Here is a 12,901-nt window from a genome sequence, read left to right as displayed (position 1 = left end):
CATTTTGTTCTTTCGACCTTTTGTCCTTTCGACCTTTCGACCATTTGTCCTTTCGACCTTTTGTCCTTCGACCTTTTGACCTTCGACCTTTTGACACAGATTCAGCGCCGGACAGAATTCATCAGGAGGTCGGAATGTTCGGTTGGTTGCTGGCTGGTCAGCAGGAGTCCGGAAGGAGCTACGGATCGAAACAGAAGCTGGCCGGTAGAGCATCGAGAGACGTCGTATAAGCATCGGAGGCTGGCCACTTGTACGGGCGCATGTGCTAGAGAGGTTGACGTACAAACTTCGGAGTGAGGGCCCTTTGTACGAGGAATCGGACCAGGAATTTCGGCGAGGAGGAGCTCAGGTTTAGTGTAAGAAGGATCACCAAGTTTGTTTCGGCGTGGGGGGAAACTGGCAACAGAAAATCTGGTATGTGGATAGTGGCTGCTCGAGCCACATGACCAGCAACCGGAATTTTTTAGCGAGAATGACGAAAGCGCAAAGCTGAATGTTACCTTGACGGATGGGTCCACCGTGAAATCCGCCGGAATAGGAAAAGCTCTGTTGAAGAGCATCGATCGTAGCGGAAAAGTCAATGAAGTGATCGTGAAAGATGTGCTGTATGTTCCGGAACTGGACAGTGGGCTAATTTCGGTCCGGAAGCTAGCACAAAACGGACCAAGTGTGAACTTTGTGAAGACCAGATGCGAAAAAGTGGAAGAAAGTGGAAGCAGTTCCCGAACTTTGTGGTAAAGATTCTATCACAAACGCCCGAATGACACTCGCCCGAGATCCATTCGCCCGAATGTAAGAAAAAATATGCCAAGCACCTGGAATATATCTAGGAACTTTTTTCAAATTTTTATCTTGATTTTTGGAATGACGTTTGTGCTCTTTATTCAAACTATTTTGGTCAACAAATGCACCCAACAGAAAGAATAGATTGATCTGTCTGGTAGTAGAGTAAGTTGAACGAAATATGGAGAATAGAGCGAGTATGAATCGTTTCAAATTTCAAGGTGAAATACAGTTACGCCTGTTTGAAAAAAGTTCCTAAATATGAACGTACCAGTTTGTCTAGTTTTTTATTCTTTTCTGCTATCTAAGATGTCTTCTTAGCCTGCAGTGGCCGTAGGGTATCAGTGGTCGCATTTCTTTCTTCTAGTTGGAACTGTTTTGTAACGCTGTAAAGGGATCGTTCAAAAATTACGTCCATCGTTTTTCGGCATTTTCAACCCCCCTCCCCCCTCATGTCACAAACTGTCACAAATCATTGTCCCCCCCCCCTCCTCCTGTACGTACATGTGTCATTTTTATTTTGGTGATTATTTAAGTTTTTCTTTTTCGTACACTACTTTTACAATAGCATAGTGAATTATGTCCCTTACTAACAGTTTGAATATAATATATGGTCATCCAAGAAATCCCTGGAGTAAGGCCTTTTGATCTACTCGCGCAACCACAGATCAATTTTCGGGTTTCAAATATTATACATGCTCTCTGTAGTACGAAGAACAGAATGCGTTCACTGCATATGTTCTTGGTGGTGCGGAGACGAGCCAGCCTCGGGCTGAAAGTCTCCTTAATAAAGACACAAAAAAAAAAAAAAAATGTTCTTGGTCATCCAAGAAATCCCTGGAGTAAGGCCTTTTGTTCTACACCCGTAACTATGGATTAGTTATCCGGTTTCAAATATGGTACATGCTCTCTGTAGTACAAAGAACAGAATGCGTTCACAGCATATGTTCTTGGTCATCCAAGAAATCCCTGGAGTAAGGCCTTTTGATCTACACGCGTAACTAAAGATCAATTTTCCGGTTTCAAATATGGTACAAGCTCTCTGTAGTACAAAGAACAGAATGCGTTCACAGCATATGTTCATGGCATTCAAAAAATTCCTGGAGTAAGGCCTTTCGATCTTAACGTGGAACTGAAGATCAATTTTCCGGTTTCAAATATGGTACATGCTCTCTTAATAATGAGTACATTACATATTCAGAGCAGGCCTTTAGATGGTTGGTTACGCGTGTAAACCTTAAGGCCTCCACTTCAGGTATTTCTTGGATAACCGTGAAGATCTTCCATATGCAAATTCTATCATATATACCACAATGGGTACATTACATTTACAAAACAGTTCTGTAGACCATTGGTTACGCGTGTCGACCTGAAGGGCTTCACTTCTGGTATTTCTTGGATAACCATGAAGATATTCCATACGCAGGTTCTATCATATGTACCACAATGGGTACATTACGTTTACAAAACAAGTCTGTAGATCATTGGTTACGCGTGTAGATCTAAAGGCCTTCACTTCAGGGATCTCTTGGATAACCGTGAAGATCTTCCATACGCATATTAAATCATATGTATCACAACAGGATCTCTTGGATAACCGTGAAGATCTTCCATATGCAGATCATATGTACCACAACGGGTACATTACATTTACAAAACAAAACATTCCATAAGTAGATTCTATCATATGTACCACAATGGGTACATTACATTTACAAAACAGGCCTGTACATCATTGGTTACGTGTGTCGACCTGAAGGCCTTCACTCCAGGGATCTCTTGGATAAATGTGAAGATCTTCCATACGCACATTATATCATATGTACCACAACGGGTACCTAACATTTACAAAACAGGCCTGTAGATCATTGGTTATGCCTGTGGACCTGATGACCTTCACTTCAGGGATTTCTTGGATAACCGTGAAGATCTTCCATACGCACATTATATCATATGTACCACAAGGGGTACATTACATTTACAAAACAGGCCTGTAGATCATTGGTTATGCCTGTAGACCTGATGACCTTCACTTCAGGGATTTCTTGGATAACCGCGAAGATCTTCCATACGCACATTATATCATATGTACCACAAGGGTACATAACATTTACAAAACAGGCCTGTAGATCATTGGTTATGCCTGTAGACCTGATGACCTTCACTTCAGGGATTTCTTGGATAACCGCGAAGATCTTCCATATGCAGATTCTATCATATGTACCACAACGGGTACATTAGATTTACAAAACAGGCCTGTAGATCATTGGCTATGCCTGTAGACTTGATGACCTTCACTTCAGGGATTTCTTGGATAACCAAGAAGATCTTCCGTATGCAGATTCTATCATATGTACCACAATGGGTACATTACATTTATAAAACAGGCCTGTAGATCATTGGTTACGAGTGTAGATCTGAAGGCCTTCACTTCAGGGATTTCTTGGATAACCGCGAAGATCTTCCATATGCAGATTCTATCATGTGTACCCCAACGGGTACATTACATTTACAAAACAGGCCTGTAGATCATTGGTTATGAGTGTAGATCTGAAGGCCTTCACTTCAGGGATTTCTTGGATAACCACGAAGATCTTCCATATGCAGATTCTATCATGTGTAACACAACGGGTACATTACATTTACAAAACAGGCCTGTAGATCATTGGTTATGCCTGTAGACCTGATGACCTTCACTTCAGGGGTTTCTTGGATAACCAAGAAGATCTTCCGTATGCAGATTCTATCATATGTACCACAATGGGTACATTACATTTACAAAACAGGCCTGTAGATCATTGGTTACGCGTGTAGATGTGATGGCCTTCACATTGGTTACGAGTGTAGATCTGAAGGCCTTCACTTCAGGGATTTCTTGGATAACCGCGAAGATCTTCCATATGCAGATTCTATCATATGTGCCACAATGGGTACATTACATTTGCAAAACAAGCCTGAAGATCATTGGTTACGCGTAAAGATCTGAATGTCTCCACTTCAGGGATTTCTTGGATAACCGCGAACATGCTCCATACACATATTCTGTTCTATGTTTCACAATATACACATATCATATTCAGAACAGGCCAATATTAATTGAATTTATGTTATTTTTATTTAACACGGTATGATACCGCATAAAAAACTAATTTGGTGTACTTGTAGAAATCGCACACCAATACCAACAGATTTATTTGCCAGCAATCCATCGAAATTTAGACTGGACGAATGAAAATTCTCATGGACGTAAACAGATTTTCATAAGACAAATTTAAAAATTTTGAAGGGTGTTTTTGATTGCCGATTCTCAATAAACTATGATTTGTTCAATGCGCTAATAGTACACAATGAAAACTAGGAACTCTAAAATACAACTTAGTTAGAGTAAGTAGTTGGGATACCGTATAAATTAGATTTGACAACCAAGCAATACCTACTACGACGGGAATTAGCTCACTACCCTATGTTTTTAAAATGCAAATTGTCCCTAACATACTTTAATTTTTTTTTTAGGGTGGACGTCACAAAAGACGAACCCCCCTCCCTCCCCCTGTCACAAACTGTCACAAAATTCCGCTCCCCCCCCCTCAAACCTGGGACGTAATTTTTGAACGACCCCAAAAGTGTATTCCACTTATTGTGCCACCCTAAAATGTTATTGGAAGCTCGAGGAATATTGTTTAGGGTATTTTCATAGATCGACCATAGCGAAGGGAAGAAAAGTGAGTCTCTAGTGGTATTTTTGTGCGTTGATTGGCGACCATTCACATGAGTCCCCTACATTAGGCATAAGTACGTTAGGCATAATGGACGTTAGGCATAAAATGACCCAAAGAACAGCCCATGCTATGAAGGCATAATGGACGTTAGGCATAATGGTCGGTTCCTTGGATCATTTATGTACATATAACGTCCATTATGCACTAATTTTTTATTTCTGAAAACCAGCAAAATTTTGCTGTTTTTTTTTTGTGCTGTTTATTGTTTAACCAGCATTTTTTTCAGCAAAAATTATTGCTGATAAACCAGCATTGTCTGACCCGATGGATGTGACAGTATGTTCAGCAAAATCGAAGGTTTGTTTTGTTTACTGAATTTTCAGTAATTGATAAGGGCCCATTCACAAATTACATAACGCTTTAGGGGGTGGGAGGGAGTCTGTCCGAGCGTTACGGCCGATACAAATTTTAGAACCCTTCCATACAAAACACGTTACGAGGGGGTGGGTGGGGGTTGAAAATTGTCTATTTTAGCGTTATGTAATTTGTGAATGAACCCTAAGTAGATGATTTTTGCTGTATTTCCAGCAATTCAAAAGAGGATAAATAAAAATGCACTGGTTTTAAAGTTTGAACTAGACATTAGAGAAAGCTCTTTAGGAAGCCCCATTGGATAATAAACAACAAAAAACGTACAATTCTAAAATTGTTTTATTATCATTTAAAGATGACTCAGTGCTCTACATAAGTTTTTCTTCGATGAAGTGTACCATCGCTCTGGCAGGAGATGTAATTCCCCAATCCAAAGTGGACAAGTCACTGGAAGTGAATCGAAAAATATAAAACACATGTTTGATCAAACTTGAAATTAAAAAGGAAACATTTACACACTAATAAAATTACAAACTTACATTTTATTCGGCTTTCACTTATAATCTTTATATGGTTTTGTGAACATTATTATTATGTTTGAAATAATAATCATCATTAAATACATGTTACCTGCTATTTGTCTTACTCATATTGATTATGTTTGCGCAGACATAAAGTTTATAAGTCAGGCGCTATTCGCGAAGTCGAAGCAAAATTCTTCACACAAACAATGACAGTTCTTTATGGGTTTTTACGGTAGAGCAACAGAGAGGAGGAGATGGCGGCCATGTTTCACTCAAACTCTGACAGATAGCAATGGGATTTCCCATAGGAGGGAAGAGCAGAATTTGCTTCGACTTCGCGAATAACTCAAATTTATATCGTTTCACACATAAGGCTTGCTGACGTTAATCATCTTTCTCTTGCACGCGCACGAAGGGGATAGGATTTGTTTTCATCGGGAAACGCTTCCGAAGCCTATCTATTTTGTGCGCGTACAAGAGAAAGGAGATCAAACGTCAGCAAGCAGTCTTTAAGTACACTGAAAACCAAAACTACCTAAAAGTGAGTTGTTTGCACTCGAAACCGTGGTTTGGGCCAATAACCCAAATTTGAGTAAAATGACTTTTCTGGCGCTAGGTAGATTGCCTTTAATCCCATGTAAACAATTTACCCAAAGCTGAGTTTAATTTATCCAAAGCGGACCTTGATCAACCCAAAATAGAGAATATTGAATTTACTCAAATTTGGGTTATTGGGCTGAGCAACCTCGGTGAGGTGTTTGCATCTTGCTCTAGTTTTGATAGCAATCATGGGAAAGAAAGGGAAAACTACCCAAATTTGGGTAAATTTTCTCTGCGATATTCTCAATAGTGCGTATATTGAACTCAAAGTTTGGGTTGATTTATCTGTCCGTGTATGTTCGGTGCAGTGTGAGATTACGCTCTGAGGTGAAAGCGTGTTCATTTTTCATTTTTTCAGCAGCACCTAAGGTAAGATTCAACTATCGATTTTCTTCAAATAAGTACATATATAATGGTTATTATTTATAAATTTCAGGCGAAAATGTATAGCAGCATCCTCTTTGTAGGAATCAATCTCGAGATGAACTGTTTTTATAAGCAAAATGTACGATTGAACTCGTCCGGAAATGCCGACCGGTTGTGGCCCGGTTTGGACAGGTTTGGACTAATTCTTTAAGGTGGTTATACAACAAAGCCACAAATCGGCCATCTTGGAAACCACGTGCTTTTTCTAGTGATTTTTCAAGAGCACGAATTGAGAGAACCACAATGCCCATGGGGATAAAACATCCGTAGATCATTTGCTTACTTATGCTAAACAATCGACTTGAATTTCAGCATTGTACGAAAATTATTACGCTAGATTTGAACTTTTGATAATAGGAGTAGGAAAGCGTGTGGTGAATTTAAAACTCACCACATGGCTTGATTGTATAATCACCTTAAGGTGATTAAAGAATGAAGCCAGAAATCGGCCATTTTGTAAACCACGTGCTTTTCCAATATGTTTTTCAAGAGCACGAGATGAAAGAACAGTAACGCGTATGGGTCTGAAATAATGGTATTTATCGTTTGCTTAGTTATGCTGAACAATCATAATTTGAGTTTCGGCACTGTACGAAAACTATTACGCCAGATTTGGGGTTTTGGAAATGTATGTAGATAAACGTGTGGTGAATTTAAAATTCACCACGGGCTTCATTCTATAATCACCTTAAGGTGATTATAGAATGAAGCCCGTGGTGAATTTCAAATTCACCACACGTTTATCTACATACATTTCCAAAACCCCCAAATCTGGCGTAATAGTTTTCGTACAGTGCCGAAACTCAAATTATGATTGTTCAGCATAACTAAGCAAACGATATACCATTATTTCAGACCCATACGCGTTACTGTTCTTTCATCTCGTGCTCTTGAAAAACATATTGGAAAAGCACGTGGTTTACAAAATGGCCGATTTCTGGCTTCATTCTTTAATCACCTTAAACGTTTACCACCGTTTTAAGTGTGACCATCTGCAGAAGCAAGTTACAAAATCCTATTTCCTCGCGGTATTTGTGAAGGTAATAATTAAATATTTATATTTTAGATTTGTCATTTGGTATTAACAAATGTTATCAAATATATATTTTCAGCGCATTTGGCAAGATAAAGAAGATGACATTTGAAGGAGAAGCATCAATCAGTCACCGAGAAAAAGGATGGAAACGACGTCAATACTCACCGGTATTCCCACCGTCATCTTTCCTACGAAGTGCACAAATGTTCCTTAGCTGGAACAACACCGACGGGAACGAATTCGGTGGTGGTGATCTAGTTGGGGACATTGTTGCATATTTTTAAACTCAATTGCACAATAACAATAACAATTAAACAGTAACAATAAGTATGGTAAATTTAAATAAACAAATGAATTTAGTAATCATAAACACGTTCCTTGTTTTTTTTTATTGGAAATCAAATCATGTTGCTTATTATACCATACTAATTTATTTTATTGACCTCACACATACATTTTATTTTACATCGCCCTTTAAAAATTATAAGGTTCAAACATAAACAGTATTTGCCACAAGAACATAGACTTTATTCGACGGAAGTTCTATAACATTTATAGGTTCGAATATAGATTTTATTCATAAAATCTAATTGCAAAAAATTATGTAGGTTGACACATACAGGTTATGCGGAAATTTTCTTCGGTGCAGAGATTTGGCCGAAATAGCAAGAATATACATTATATCATTTCTTTCACTTAGATGAAAAATAACTGGTAAAAGGTAAAAGCGCAACGTGAAATGTGTTAAATAAGTTTCGACATCTAGTTGACAGGTTGGGATTTCAGTAAAATACAAATTGCTGATATACGTTCAGCAATTGAATTTTGCTGGATTCCAGTATTTTATGGAATTGTTTGCTGATTTTCAGTAAAACGTCGCTCGATATACTGACTATCAGTCAAAATCTTTTTGTAAGCTGGTTTCCAGTAAAAATGCGTGCTGTGTTCCAGTACATGTCAAAATGAAAAACTATATTTCATCAAAACGTTCAATTGCTGATAGTAATCCAGCAAATCAAATTGCTGGATCATGAATCAAAAATTTGGTGTGTAAGCAGTATAGAAAAGTATGTTGAAATTATAATTAAGTTTCCAACCGGATTGATTGATCTTCACTTATTATCCTCTTGACGATTATTCGTTGCTTGTTTTTTTTCAAGGCTATAGCTTGCAAAGCCTGAACCCAACCCCCTATGTCGCGACCGAACAATCTAAGTTCCGAATGAGGGAGGGATATCAGTTATCCGCCTCGAGATCGGAACGGATTCTGCTACCTCCGATGGCAATCCAAAGGCAGAGTAGAAAGCGGTGCTACCCGCTTACTCTCCAATGGCTATACCATCGGGAAACTCTGCTTCCTCCGGTGACATTTTGACCAGCAGACCAGCAGACCACAGACCACACGCCCATCGCCGCTTGGGTATTCAAAGAGGTAACTGCGTATAAGAAGCACTGATGGTTGAATAATCAGTCGAATATTCATAAGGCGCCGGTTATGAATTTCGATAGTCCAGTTCGCTGAGTGTACTATTGTACAAGTATTGTTTGGAATGGTTTTTAATTATATAGGAGACGGTAATTTAATAGTTCAAAATTATGCGGGCTGATTTTAGGAACTAAAGAGCCCCGCACATAGGATACGTTTGCGTTGCGTTTGACCGTTTTCTCATGGGAAATGTGTCAAACGCAACGCAAACGTATCCTATGTGCGGGGCTCTTAAGACGATCCCCACCGATGTGTATCCAAATGAGTGTCTAGTATACACACTTAACTTATTTCACCGTATTCGGTAAATTTTACCGAAATCTCAACAGCAGAACTGTTCGGTAATTTATTTTACAGATTTTTTGTAATTTTTTCATTGCTCAACTGTCAAAATCACCGAAAATCAGTTACATATATGTATACATGTATACGGTGAGTAAGATTTTTATTGACTCTGTCGTGTTTAGTGACTGTTGCGATTACCTGAGAAGCAGCCAGCGGGAACCGGCAGTATTCTAGATTTTCTCGAGATGCATAATATTTCCAATTCACTAGCGCCGCCAAGCGGTTGTATTATTAACTAAACTTGCTTTCTTCATGATGGTTTTAATCATCCGAACAACTTTGTAGAAGACAACAATATTCTAAAGATTTCAACTATCGAATTATCTAACCTTTTAGCCCAGACAAACAGACGTAACTCTTCATGCAAACTGTTCGAAAAATTTTCGTCATTCGCTTTTCAGAAACACGCAGAAAAAACTACGTAAAAACAAACATATTCTAGGTAAATTCAAACAATAATTCAGTTTGTTCTGGCATCAAAAATAAATATGTTTGGATCAAACATATTGTTGCATTTGAAGCGAACGAAAACTTTTTTTTAATCAAATGTGCATTTCAAGTTGTTTCAACCAGCTAAATGTTTGAAGCAAACATGGATATTATTGTTTTGGTTCGGCCATTCATAATATTTTCTTATCAATTCTAGCAATTTTCATATTCTGGTAGCATTTGACTACCAGATTTCACAATTCTAATCGTTCATATTTCATTTACTTACCTTTCTGTACCTGAAAAACATCCTTATCATCAATTTGGAAGCAAGAAAACATCCCGCATAGAAATAAATCGTATGCTGAATACTTAATATTATATGTATTCCATTCCCCTTATAATCATCATTAGCTGTACGATACACGTGCAATCATATGATTAAGCTTTTTACCGTCCTGATCATACCAAAATTATTGACAGATTGTACATCTTATAATAAAGATACGTGGAATGAGAAATTAAAAATATTCTTATGAGAAAAAAATCATACATGATATAATTTGGGTAGATTTTTACACATAAAAGCTTTTCACGCATAAAAAGAAGTGTTTTCATTTTCAGTGTTGTGTGTCAATTCTTTCGACGGCAGTTGGTCGGGCAGACTTATTGAGATAGTTAAATATAGTTTTTCTCGAAGTCGGTGGTGATCTAAAATGCATGTAAGTCAAAAATTTCTTATATAAAATGCGAGATAAAATGTCAAATAAATCTATTCTTGTTTCACCCATTTCTGTTTGTTTCCAAAATCATCCATTTCCTTCCTTCCTTCAAGGGAAAACGCCGTGACCGAACGGCAGTTCTACGCTTCTCCTCCTTCTTTATAGTGCTAGAAGATTCAGCAAATCGGGCTCAGCGGATATACTTCCGAAGGTAATTACACTAATAATCTTCTGTGATGGCCCTCCTTTTATGTATCTCAAAACAAAAGTGTTAAGAACAGGTATTAATCGGCTGACCCTAAAGGCATTTTTGTATAATAACTTCGTATTGAATAAGGATGAATACCTTGATTACTTTTATGTTTCCACGTATCATTTTTTAGAAAGCTTGTTTCCAGTAAAACAAAATGCAAAAGTGCGTGTGCACTCTGCGTTATACATAGCATTTATCATTTGGCACATAACAATTAGTGAGTAGATGCCCGTATTGTCAACGCTTCGTTTACGCATTGTTATACTGAATCCAGTCGAAACCCAAAATTGGGGGCTAGCGAAGTTGGAGTTTCTCATAATCCGTACGTTAAACCTAACTTCGGAAGTGGTGCGCTGAATAGCGCTTCGGGATATGAAAACAGCGCACCAGTTCCGAAGTCAGGTTTAACGTACGGATTGTGACAAAAATCCAACTTCGCTATCCCCCAATTCCGGTTTTCAACTGGATTGAGAATAAAATAGTGCGTACAAGCAGTATTGAAAGGACGCCACATAATCACCGTGCCTAACATATGGTGTGAAGCTTCAATTCGCACCTTATGCGTATACATCATAATGCATATGGAAGGCGCCATCACCACCTTTTAATATCTTTCAATATAATTTACAGATAAAACTGTTGAGTGGACATCTGTACGGGAGAGATCCTGCAAACGCAGCTTATGCATCCAGTTTCCCGCGTTCGATAATGATGGCGACTGTGGCAAAACATGTTTTGAGAAGGTTATTGAGCAATAAATTAAATATTACAGATATTTTTTAGTGGTAACTTATTTTATTATAAACTGAGGAAAGAACAAAATACTATCCTACTGAAATTTGTTAAATAATATTATACATATTTTAATACCCTAATCGTATAATTGAAAGATTATCATACATCGTTTATTTCGGATTAAAAGCTGAATAATTGAAGAATCTTACTATTTATCGTCTTTGTTGAATATAATCAAAACCCGAATGATCACATGAAACAAAAATGAAGATAAATCAATGATTCATGGTAAAATTGCTTTGCAAAAATACATGCAAAAGTTGATGTTTTTGAATGGTAACGATACTTAACAACCCATTCAATGTATCATCCAAAACCAAAATATTATAAGGTATATCGTAAATATGATTTATGCTATAATTAACGTACAGTATTTTATATGATTCCGTAAAACATTCAATTATAATTTTCTATAATCAAAAAACGATAACTAGAAAAATCGTTGTATAATTTCATTCTATTCGGGATATTATTCCACGCTTGCTCCTGCTTCTCTGTTGACCTCCGATCGGATCCGATCCGAACTCGAGTTTTTGTTTACTTTTGCAAGAGCGAGCGAGGGGTTGCCCACTAGTGTTCGTATAAAACAAACAGGGATTTAATTTGGTTTTAAAAATAAATATGATTGATTCAAACATTTTACCATTTTGGAAGTAAACATGTATATTTTTGAAGCAAATGGATGAAATTTGTATCCGTGAAACACTACTGCCATCTGTTATCAGAATCGCGAGAAACACAGTCGGCCATGATTATTTCCCATTTGACGTTTGCTTCTAACGCATACATCTATATCAATCATCATCATCATCGTCATCAACACAGAAAACATTCAGCAGCATATACACTAATCAAATGTCAAAGCGATTGAACACTAGCGCCTCTCTTGGCACAATCGCGTAGCACAGATGTATTTCAAATCAACCGTTGAACACGTGAACGATGTTGAAATGAGAAGTGTTACGTCTGTTTGTCTGTGCTTTTAGGTTATTTCCAATTCACTAGCGCCGCCAAGCGGTTGTATTTCAAATTACTTGTTTTCGTCATGATGGTTTTGACCACCCGAACAACTTTGTAGAAGACGCCAATATTCTAAAAATTCTAGATTTCGAGATATCTAACCTATCAGGTTATTTCATATGCACTAGCGCCGCCAATCAGTTGAAATCCAAACTAAACTGACCTCCATCACAATGGTTTTGATGATGAATAACCGAACATTTTTTCAGAAGGCGGCACTTTTTTTATTTATGCGTTACTCTATATTTCCGTGTGATGGTTTGGCAACGGTTGGAGCGGGTCGCCAAATTTGCCAACTCGCTATTCACCGAAGGTTGCGTTTACATTTCCCAAACCCGTTTACCAACGACCGGTGCGAGTTCGCGTCATGATAGAGGTTGCTATTTTGGCT

The 12,901-nt window shown here is 37.9% G+C and overlaps 2 long non-coding RNA genes across 2 annotated transcripts; both read left to right on the top strand.

The window, feature by feature from the left end:
- The first annotated feature begins 6,295 nt into the window (after nt 1-6,295).
- Nucleotides 6,296-7,772, top strand: LOC134214177 (uncharacterized). Its single transcript, XR_009979690.1, has 4 exons — nt 6,296-6,367; nt 6,435-6,556; nt 7,408-7,464; nt 7,537-7,772. It is a non-coding gene; the product is annotated as an uncharacterized LOC134214177 (long non-coding RNA).
- Nucleotides 7,773-10,356: 2,584 nt separating this feature from the next.
- On the top strand, nt 10,357-11,470 carry LOC134214176 (uncharacterized). Its single transcript, XR_009979689.1, has 3 exons — nt 10,357-10,442; nt 10,556-10,653; nt 11,326-11,470. It is a non-coding gene; the product is annotated as an uncharacterized LOC134214176 (long non-coding RNA).
- Nucleotides 11,471-12,901: the final 1,431 nt, after the last annotated feature.

This window comes from Armigeres subalbatus, chromosome 2 (assembly GCF_024139115.2).
Source record: "Armigeres subalbatus isolate Guangzhou_Male chromosome 2, GZ_Asu_2, whole genome shotgun sequence".
Classification (NCBI taxonomy): Eukaryota; Metazoa; Arthropoda; class Insecta; order Diptera; family Culicidae; genus Armigeres; species Armigeres subalbatus.
This window is presented reverse-complemented; position numbering and strand designations above follow the sequence as displayed.